At 45.0% G+C, this 11,471-nt stretch overlaps 1 long non-coding RNA gene across 1 annotated transcript in view; it reads left to right on the top strand.

The window, feature by feature from the left end:
• Window positions 1–11,471, top strand: part of LOC132591726 (uncharacterized) — a 40,412-nt gene that overhangs the window by 1,862 nt on the left and 27,079 nt on the right. The gene's annotated exons all lie outside the window — the stretch shown is intronic.

Raw genomic sequence — 11,471 nt, 5'->3', positions numbered from 1 at the left:
CATGCAGTCTTCGGGACACATGTTGGGGCCCCCTGGCCTCGTCAGTCACACCTCAGCCTTCAGAAAATAAAAGCTCTAACCATTTGAATGCATTTAGCCAGGGTTTATATGGAAAAAAGCAAACCCCCCCCCAATGAGGTTGTCCCATGAGAAAATAGAGAGGTTTTTTCTCCAGTAAACTGCTACCACATTTGCAAAGCTAAGCAGGTTTGCAAACTGGTTTTAAATTGGGCGGGGGACTGTGTGTTGAGATTCCCTCATCGCAGGGGGTTGGGCTAGATGACCCTTGGGGTACCTTCCAATTCTATAATTCCATGATTCTATGTGTTTTAATTCACATCTAATTTATTTTTAACTGGTTGCCTTTAGAAACAACTTTAAGTTTGCTAAATCTTTCTATTGTTTACTGTTGTTATATGCTACGCAGATGTATCATTTTTATGGTGGATTTTATTGTCGTTGGGCAGTGTGTGTGTGTGTGTGTGTGTGTGTATATATACATATACATATACATATACATATACATATACATATACATATACATATATATATATATATATATATATGAGAGAGAGAGAGAGACATATTTTGTATGGTCACAAAACACACCAATGTGTAGTAAGAACATACGAAGAGTCCTGCCAGATGAGACCAAAGAACTATCTCAGCCAGGTTCTTGTTCTCACAGTGGCTTACCAGATACCTATGGAAGCCTGCAAGCAGGATCTGACAGCAAAAGGCCCCTCCTTACTTGCAATTCCCAGCATATAGTATTCAAAGGCATTCTGCCTCTCACAGCAAAGGTATCCCATAACCACCATTGCTAGTATCCATGGATAAGATAACCATAAACTCCATTAATTTGTCGAATCCTCTTTTAAAGCCATCCAGCTAACTACGATGTATGATGTGAAATTCCATAGTTTAATTATGCCTTGTGTAAAGAAGTGTTTTCTTCCACCAGTCCTCAATCATCCAACATTGGCTGGATAGTCCAGAGTTATTGTATTAGGAGAGAGAGACACATTTTGGCAGCTGGTCCTTACTGACACCATTTTATTAATAACAAATACCAACCTTTTCTCTTTCTAATTTCATTCAATGCCTTCTCTGACCCTTTCTCCTCAGAGGAGGGAGACCTACCTTTCTTCTTCTTGCCCCCACAAACTTCTCTATCTCTGCCAACATTTATTTGGCATTCAAGGAGTTGCTGGTGCTGGCATCAGTCCAGCCAAAAGGCTATGTATGGCATGGCAAGGGGAAGGAGGGCATGGGGCAGGCACCTTAAATTGAGGCCCACCAGGAGGTCCCAGTCCACTGCTTGCTCTAGGTGGAAAACCCCCAAATGTTGCAACCTTTCTTCATAGTGGAGTTTTCATAGTAATTGCTATTCCAATAGAAACTGATGGACAAGTGCAAACTATTACTGTCAGCCCCTCTCATTCGTAATTTTTGGCTGTAAAGGCAATTTTATTTAAGGGAAAGTTATAAAAGTCTAATATTTTAAAAAGCTGGTTCCTGAGTTTGGTTGCATTCAAGCATGACCAAGAAGTACTCAGTTTCAGCCCGGGGGGGGGGGGGGAGAATGTGTTCCTCGTGCCAGAGAGTGGGATTACTGTACTATGGCGAGTACAGGGGCAGATTTAACTCCATCCACCTTAATATATCTACTTACCTTCTCTGATATACGTGAATGGCTGCCATTCATTCCTATAGGAAGGTTTCTATGGGCTGTACGTGGAGGTGACACTGCTGTGTCGTCCCAAAAATGAATAAACCACAGGCTCAGCTGGCTTCCACCCAGGTATTCCATGGCCAGTCAGTGTATATTAACTTTTCTTTATGAATCTGATATCTTAAAGACTGCTATTCCTACTGAATCTATTGTTAGCCCAATAAAAGTCCCCTAGATTCCCTCCCTCTCTCAAAGATTGGTTCAGAAATGTGACAACTGCTTGTCCTTAACTGTTTTTGCTCACCATAACTTCAAAGTGTCAAAAGTATCTCTTCAGATAAATTTCAATTTGGCTACTCTTTCATCTTTAAGGCTTGGTCCTGGTTTCCTAGAGATTTTGCTTTCCCTCTATTTTTATACAACTTTTCCAGATATTAAAATTTGCACACGAAAGGCATTTAATCATCTAAATGCTGAGAGACAGACTATGACACAACCAACTTACTTCCCGCAGACTTAGATTTCCACCACAAAAATCAGACACCTGAGATTCTGGCTTGTTTGAAGTGAAAGTTTCAGAGTTTCAGATTAGAAGAGAAAAGATTATATATGTTGCAGGGTTCTCCTCCAAGCTTCAAAAGGATGGGGAACTTGTTGCTGCACAAAGATACCTTCCATTCACATGGAACATCCTTTTTGAAGTGCTGATTTATTTGTTTGTTTGTTTGTTCTGCTCAGGGGATGGTTATCTTCTATACTAATAAGGAACAGCCAAGGGACTGTGGGGATGCGATAAGAAGTTCTTATGAAAAGTTCTACTTTAAAGCTGGACAACAGCTGTGACTGATGTCTTGAGTGCCTCTGGGTGAGGCAAACTGTTGGGGAAGGAAAATGAGTTTGGACCAAACTCTGAGTGGAGCGGGGGCTCCAAATTAGAACAGTTGAAGGGCGGGGGGGGGGGGGAGGGAGGAAGAATCCAGATGTTCTCTTCATTATTTTCCTAATCTACACCTTCTCACTCTTACACCATCATTGGTTGTTGATTGCTCTGGTGGTAAAAAGGATCTGTATCCCAGGATCTCACCTTTCATCCTTCTGCTGTGTGTATTTCTTTCAAAAAGTAGCAGCGGCGGGGGGAACGACAGCTGCATTTGCATTGAACAGCAACTTTACCATTCTGTGAATCTTATCACGCATCTGGAGCAGATGTATTAGTGGCCAGTGTGTGGAGGGGGTGGCGTTGCTTACCTGGCTTCCCAACACCACACATCATTGCCTGTGCCAACCCTGCTTGTCACGATTGGCAAAATGTTCGTCAATATAGTCATTCCAAAATTCACTGATTTGGGATGCCATGATTGATTCTTGCCCAAAGTTTGGCATCAGGTCTCTGGCTAGCATTAGCTTCATCTCAGAAGAACTTTTTGTGCAGACAACCGGGATTTAGTGTTACCTCGGTGAACATCAGTGAAAGATTAGCCCAATGAAAAGTATCATGAAGTAGAAAGTGATTTCCTAACTACCACTCACAAAGCACTGATTTTCATGGCAAACCAAGGAATATATTAATATTTTTTTTTAAAAAAAAATTGTTCTATGTACGCTGCTTAGAGATTCTTTGATAAAGTGGCTTGTACATTCTTCCAGACAAACAATAGATTATTGGATTAATCTGTTTCCTATAATGATGGATCATAGTGCTTTCCAATAGATGTCACTGTAGCACTTCCTTACTCATATTGGAAATCTGCACTTCACAGAATAGGCTTTACTTGCTCAGACCTCTAGCAAATCCACTATACAACTGCTTAGTAAAACCACACCATCTTCAAAGGCTAATTCCCCTGACACATCTCAGGAGATTACTAAAAACAACCTTAGTTTATTAAGGCAGTGTTTCTCAACCACTGTTCCGTGGCACACTAGTGTGCCGCGAGATGTTGCCTGGTGTGCCGTGGGAGAATTACTTTATATATAGTCAATATAGGCACAGAGTTAATTTTTTTAACATTTTCTAATGGTGGTGTGCCTCGTGATTTTTTTCATGAAACAAGTGTGCCTTTGCCCAAAAAAGGTTGAGAAACACTGTATTAAGGCACATTCTTAGATCACAGGGAAAGAATGGAGTAAAATAATGCTCACCATTAACTCCCCGCCATATAGTACATAGGATACACTTCCTTCTAATTTTCCTCATAAATAATATTTAACAGAAGAGTAAAAAAAAAAGTATTTTATTTTATTTTTAAAAGGGGAGGCGGAACACTAAATGAAGCCAATAGAATCTTAATGCTATGAAAATATATATCCCCCTACATTTTCAGATACTTGCTCCAAGTTGCAAGTATCAAGAAATTCAAATATTTGGCAGTTACAGGTAGGTGTGTGGTGTTGGTCTGAGTCGAAGCAAAATAAAAAACTCCTTCAGTAGTGTCAGAGGGCCTGATATGGCTACTCTAGAGTAACGACTCCAGCATGGTCTTTTAAGGCTTTTATTAAGTGCTGATTATTTACAGTGTTCAGAGCAGTAAAAATGCATCCTTAAGGTGAGGTGTCAGAACCTCCGACACCACTTCCTGACTCTCCGCTGGAGGCAGAGCTCTCCTTACTCTCTCCAGCGCTTGGGGATGGGCTGGAACTTAAGATGGGAGGGACTTCCCTGTATCCCTTGTCCCTCACAAGTAGCACCTTAAAGACCAACTAAGTTTTTATTTTGGTATGAGCTTTCGTGTGCATGCAAGAATATGTGTCCTCTCCAAAGCATTTGCTTGGCTAATAGAAAATAAGCAGACAGATACCAAACCCTTTTAAAGCTCATCTCATTCAATGCAACCCTGCTGAATATGCTGTGCTGTTGTGATGAGTCCCAACTCTGTAGGAAGCCACAACAGAGAAGTTTGTCTCAGAGGGAAAGATGGAAACATTTGTCTAAGGGGAGCTGCTTTAGTCAAGAATCCTGTGCTGTTCATTGGGAAGGTAAAACATTAAGAAAACACTGCTTAATGAGATAATTTGGGAGGGGATACTATATTTGGGAGTGAAGTGATATTATAAAGCACACAGGTAAACCTGGAATTTCCACCGCCCCAAAAAATTTCCAGTGATTTTATTTGAAAGTAGTTTAGGTCTCATGTTTTGTTAAAGAATGGTCAACATGCTTTTCTGTCTTTCTGCTGCCACTGAAGTGGTATGGGCACACATTCACTCCAAAAGGGCCTCTCTTCATTTGCCCAATAATAGGGTCACAAATGCTTGTAGGGTTGCTATTTGTCCTCTTTTTTTATGGGCAGAGTCATCAAGCAATCCATAGTTAAAAGTAGATGTTGGCAAATGTGTCCTCTTTTTTGCTCTTCAAAATATGGCAACCCTATTTATGCTTCCACCCTCTACTACTTTGCAGCTGGAGCAACGGACGCTATAAATTCTGCTACTTCTCTTAAATTCTCACTTTTAAAAAAAAGCCTCCTGATGATTTATGGGAGAATCTTGCTTTTTGACCTTAAAAGAAACACTAGTCATCGCTTACCTAAGGAGCCTTTAAAGTCCTTATCTCCAGAGACATTGGCTGTACCAGAGGAAGCCATTTTAGGAAATGAATCAGCAGTCTGCCTGACATTTATAGAACTGCCAGAGATGTAATGATTGATACTGGGGTACCTAAACCTACTCTCCTGTACAAAGTTTATCGCTAATCAGAGAGATGTTCCACTGAAAGTTGCTGAGAACTTCAATCTGCCAGCTGCCGCCGATCAGTTTTGCTTTTGGTGATTCAGCTCTTTTTGTAAACCAGGCCTTTAACTGTAGGATGCACAAGATTTGCTTTTAACAGTGCAATCCTATGTCCAGCTGTTCAGAATCAAGTTCTGTTCAATTCAATGGAGTGTTCTCCCAGGTAAGTGTGTAGAGCAGCCTTCCTAAATCTGTGCTCTCCAGATGTTGGATTCCAGTTCTCATCAGCCTCAGACAGCATGACCAATGGTGAGGGATGGTGGAGCTGGAGCCTGAAACGTCTAGAGAGGGTTCCAGCCCTATTTATAAAGAGAGAGTTAAGTGGTTTTGGCAAGAGTTAGTAACCAATGAGTAATTACCGGTATTACAGTTGCCAAATGCCCTTTAAATAAAGCAACCTGAGGGAGCACCCCAAATTAGGGAAGGAGCGCATATTACATGTCTTACAGGTAACAACATATAGTTACATGTCTTACAGGTAACTATAAACAGTAAAGATTTATGGGCTTTTACTAGGGTTGCCAGGCCAAGCTCTGAGAGGCCTTTTACTAGGTGTGTTGCATTTTTTGTTTTTTATTTACCACTGGGATTACTGTGAAAGGGAAAGCCATGCCAGGTGAGATTCTCGCTACTATGCATCTCCTAAAGTTGTAGTTCTCAAACTTTTTTCACTGGGCCATACTTTCAGAATAAAAATTTGCTTGCACCACATCAATTTTTTCTTGATAAAATAATACACTGGAAAACACAACGATACTAGCAGTGCTTGATTTATAACTTAGAGCACAACTACTTTATCATATGATCATGGGACATCCAGAAAGTATAAAACAGTATAAAGCAATAGAGTATAAAAAGTATAAAAGTATAAAACAATACAGCTAATGATTCATAAGAACATGAATCATTTCCAAAATATAAGTATAAATGAGCCTTTTACATAAGTACTTTAAGCATGTATACAAACTCTGTGAGAGGTGTGAGCTTGCTTTTGCTGGGTAATTTTATTCGGTCTCATTTTAGACCAGGGGTCCCCAGACTACGGTCCGCGGGCCAGATGCGGCCCAATTGGCCTCCCAATCCGGCCCGCGACGACCCCCACCGCCCTCTGCCGCCGCCCGCTCTTGCGGCATGCTGCACGGCGGCGCCATTCCAAATCTGAAAAAAATCGCTGAAAATCGTTTCTGCGCATGCGTATGGGCCTCTCCCGACCCAGAAGAGGTCATTTCCGGTGCACTTCCGGGTTGGGGGAGGTGCACTTCCGGGTCGGGGAGGCCCATACACATGCGCACAAACAATTTTCGGCGATTTTTTTCGGCCTGGAAGCGCGCCACCGCGCCAGTAAATGGGTGTGCGCATGTGCACTGGTGCGCACTCCCCCGCCCTCCGGCCCACTGCACGTGCACTCCCCCGCCCTGCAGCCCGCCGCGCAATCGGCGCGGCGGGCACCAGCCCAAAGGCAGGTAAGTCTGGGGACCCCTGTTTTAGACAAACAAATTTCTTCAACACAAATAATCTTTTCTCTTTTCTGATCTTTCATATTTGTCAGTTGAAAATCCCTGCTCAGTCATGGAGAACTGTAGAATAGCAAATGCTTTGAAGGGAGGGGTAGATACTCTTTCTGGTGTGTGTGTGTGTGTGTGTGTGGAGAGAGAGAAAGAGAGAAAGAGAGTGCTATTGATATGATACCATACTTCACTGAAATGTTTAAATGTTTCTTTGTTTGCACTTGAATCTTCTGTCTGTACTTGCCAGCTTCTCCTGTTACACCAGTGTGGCTTGCCACACCCTTTGATAATCACTGTAATGCACAGGGTTCAAGGGCTAGATTGTTTGGCGGAGAATCGTGCCAATCCCACTTCTTTCTTTCTCTGAGTGATTTTTTTCATCTAGGCCCAGGCATATGCTTTGAACTGATGGTCTGGAGACTTTCCTATAGACAGAATTGTCACCTTTGGAACAGTTCCTGGGTCTTTCCAACACAGAAATATAACAAGTGGAGCTTTTTCTTGCCTGGATATAAGCCTTGAGAGAGGCACACTCCCACCACTTCAGCTCCGATGCAATCCACGTTTCCATGCTGCTTCATTAGTCTGTAGGTAACTGAGCCAATGCTGCTTCTTTCATTTGTTTATTTTATTGCTCCTTCTGGGATCACAAATAAGAATATCCAGGCCAGGGGTGGAGAATCTGTTCCTTCAGATGTTGAACTACAGCTCCCATTGCCCCTGACCATTGGCTGCGGCAGAAACCAACAATATATGGAGGGCCACAGTTTCCTGTTCCTGTAGTAGGCAACAGTCTTTCCCCCAGTGCTGTTTTTTTTCTGAGTAAGAGCCTCATATGTTAAATGCCAGTGTGTGAGCCTGCCTGTTGAAGGCACACAAAGAAGGGTGGTTATAAGGTTTAGGAGCCCTAGTCTGGGCTGCAGAAGCCACTTGTCAATTCCACCATGGCAGTGAGTCCAGCAAACAGTTGGATTCTAGCCATGTTTACCTGTTGGGAAGTCCTACTGGATTAAGTGGGACTTTCTTCTAAAAATAAACAAGTGTATACATCTGGTCAAAGTATGTAACGTGTGAAGTTTTCAGAGGTCTACTAGAAAATGGAAGAAATGGCTAACTATTTACAGCTGGGGTGGGGAGCCTCAGGCCTAAAGGCTAAAGCAGCCCTCCAGGCCTCTCTTTCTGGCCCTTGGGGACTGTTCCAGGGCCCTCCTTGAGTGCTGTTGTCTGGCTAGAATGCATGCTTGCACTGTAGCAATTCCTCTTGGGCTGGATGGAGAAATGCATGTGGGGTGCGACGAACCCGGGCGTTGCCACCAATTAATGCGACAATCCCGGCGCTGTCACTAAACTTGCGATGATCCCACCTAACATGTGCGGATCCCACCAAATATGCGATGTGCCTCCCTTTTTACCACTAGCAGAGTGTCGAAGGAAATTGGTTATTTCACAAACAACCCACTAATCCTTCTTCCTCCCAAACAAACTGCCTGTTTATGTTTGGGGTCTGCTGGTAATCGAAGTGCAGTTCCAGTTCTCACAATAACGTGGCTCAGTATCCCTATTAACTCCCAGCAAGTGTATCCGGAACCAACTGGTGCCCACAGTAAGGATTCCCTTTCACCTAAGGTTCACCTCAGCAGCCGATTGCCCTAGCAACCCTTGCTACTTTGTGGCACCTTTTCCCTGGCACTCGCTTTCCCTGTGCGTGACCTTGAGGTTTAAACTATTTTCCTGCTCCTCAGGTTTAGTCTCGCCTCCTCTCTGCAGTCACCACCCTTTTGAGTTAGGATACGTTGCTGGAATAACAAGGCACATCCGTTTTTAACATAACATTTAAGAAAGCTTTATTCAACTAGAGGACATGTAAAATCATAGCTGCCAAGTTATCCCTTTTTTACAGGGATTTTCCCTTATGCTGAATAGGCTTCCTCGCGAGAAAAGTGAAAACTTGGCAGCTATGGTAAAATTCATTATGGTTTCATGCGTAATAAGCTCTTAGATCATATTCTTAGTTACATACAACACTGGCTGGATAATATAGTTCTAGTAAACTTCTCAAAACACATTAATATCCACTACCACCCACACGCTCCCGCTCCCCAAACCCTCTCAACTCTATCAACTCTATCAACTGAAATAACTGCTCCCCATTCCCTTTAAGCTTGTGGCAGTCCCGCCCCTCAGGAATGGAATGCATCACTCAACTAGGAGGTTGGGTTTAACGCTTAACACCAGGGGCGTACCCAGGATCAAAACTAGGGGGGGCAAGGGGGGCCAAGGCACGGGAGGGGAGGGGCCACAAAGTGGGAACGTGGGCGGGGCTACGGAGCAGATTGCTGGAGGCCGCGAAAGAGCAGCTACGCGGGCAGGGCCATCTTAAGCCTATCCCACGCCCTCCCCCCGTTATAGAAAAAATCCCTTAAATTTCCACAAAGGACTTGCTCTAAAATCTCCGGCAGTCGGTGCCCTCCCCCTCCCCCTCCCTAATTTTGGTCATTGCTGTAGCAGCCGAGAATAAGGGGCAGGGCCAGGTCTGAAAACAACAACAATTTTTTTTATTTTGAAAACAACAGTAACTGCTGGGGAGTTGGAATGCGTGCACACACACACCCCTTGGGGCAGGGGCAGGCCTTTAAAAATTAGGTTCACATGGCTCCTAATAAACTGCTACCAAGGCGCGTTCTCCTCGCTGAAGAACTCGTACTGCAGCAGCGGCGCCTGCATCCTGCCCGTGCCGTCCCGCGCCCTGTGAGGGGAAGCGGCAGAAGTCACTTCTGGGGCTGAGCCACTGGGCTTTGTTCTGGGGCCTGAAGCGGCGGCCGTGGGCGACACCCAAAACTGGAGGAGGGCAGAAGCAGCAGCGGGAGCCACCGGGGTGGTGACTGCTGCTGCAGCAGCGATGGCGATGGCAGAGGGACCTGGCGCCGGAGGGGCGGCAGCGACATCCCTTGCCTGCTCGCTCGCAGCCCGGCCCAGCCTTCCCTCACTCAGCCCCAAGGTTGGCCTGGGACAAGGCCTCCAGTGGCGACGGGACTTGTGCCTTCCAGCAAGCGAGTGAGCAGGGGAAGGAGGAGGAGCCGGGAGGGAGGTCCCTCCCACGCCCTGCGAGGCCGCCCCCCTGGTCGTCAGCTCAGCGACCTTGCAGAGAGCGCCCCCAAAGCTCTGGTCAGGCCTGCCAGCCAAGAAACCTGAGCAGGGAGGCTCTCTTCCTATCTGGGCGGGAAGCGAGAGAAGAGGCGGTGGCGGCGGCCTCTGTGCTCTTTTTACACGGTGGTGGGGACGGGAGGCGCTGAAGAGCTGTCTGGTGGCCGCAGCGCACGCACCCAGCCCGGGTCTAGAGACGGCCCTGGCCGCAGCAGCCGAGCCCACTCCTGGGACCCGGGACCACATTTCCCGCTCCTGCCGGCCCCAGCCAGCAAGCCAGCCAGCTGCCGGCTCTCCTCTCGCAGTCCCTTTCTCCTCTTTCTCGTCGTCACTCAATGGACTCTCCCGTGCGCAGCAGAGGTCTGGGCCGGTTTCTAGGGGGGGCAGCTGCACCCCCCTGCCCCATGGTGCTTAACCATGCTTAACACCCTGGAGTTCTATTGCAAGCCAGCCCACTCCGCCACATGGGGCATGGGTAAATGTAAATACCTCTGCCTTTCATTGTACAAAGGTCAGAGTCACACTTTTTGCTGCACCCACTTTTGCCTCTGGACCTGCCCACCACTGACTTGTGACCCCCGGAAGGTTTCCTATAAGGGAAAGTGGCCCTTGATATGAAAAAAGCTTCCCCACCTCTGGGTGAGATAAAATTACATTGATTCCCCTTCAGGAAGAAGAACTGTTAACAGTTATAATTGTTTTTGCATACTTTGGACTAGTTTTTGCTGATGTGGTTGTTTCTTTTTCTCCTTGTCTTGTGTTTTACTTTGCTTGTTTATTTGTTTTAGCTCTTACTGCGTTTCCCTCTCCCCCCATTCATTAAACTGTTCTTCTATTGTACAGAGGAACATGAGGTGTCAAGTATTCTTTGTTTTTGCATCCTCAAAGGTAGTAACAGTTAATAAAGCCCTGAAGTATTTGATAAGAACGGGATATAAATATAGATTAAACACACAAATTAAATGCAATAGTTTTAAAAATGTGACACATCTTTGGTTAGCAGCCATGAAAATTACTAAACAGGACTTAAATAGCCCTCATAAGGAACTCAGCATGATTCCATTGATGCAAAAATAAACATGTTGTGAATTACGGGAGAAAATTAAATATTTTTGTTAAGCCAAGAAAATGCAAAGCACATTCCTAAAATGATTTCAAACACCACAAGGACGGAAAATAAATAAAGATGAAACTGTACGGACACAATCCAGCCAAATTTCAGCACCTTTCAGTCCCATTGATTTTAACTGGATTTAAGGACTCTGCTGAGATCTGGGTTTCTATGCTATGGAGAATAACCCACAGGGGCCCTGCTGGGATGAGAATGTTGGCAACTCATCCCTATTCCTCTGCTTGGCTTCCAGAATCCCAACTCCAGCTCTGCTGCTGGCCACCATAGCCAACAGCTGTTGTTT

This window comes from Zootoca vivipara, chromosome 2 (assembly GCF_965207765.1).
Source record: "Zootoca vivipara chromosome 2, rZooViv2.hap1.1, whole genome shotgun sequence".
Classification (NCBI taxonomy): Eukaryota; Metazoa; Chordata; class Lepidosauria; order Squamata; family Lacertidae; genus Zootoca; species Zootoca vivipara.
Note: the sequence above shows the minus strand (reverse complement) of the source record. Positions and strands in the feature narration are given on the sequence as shown.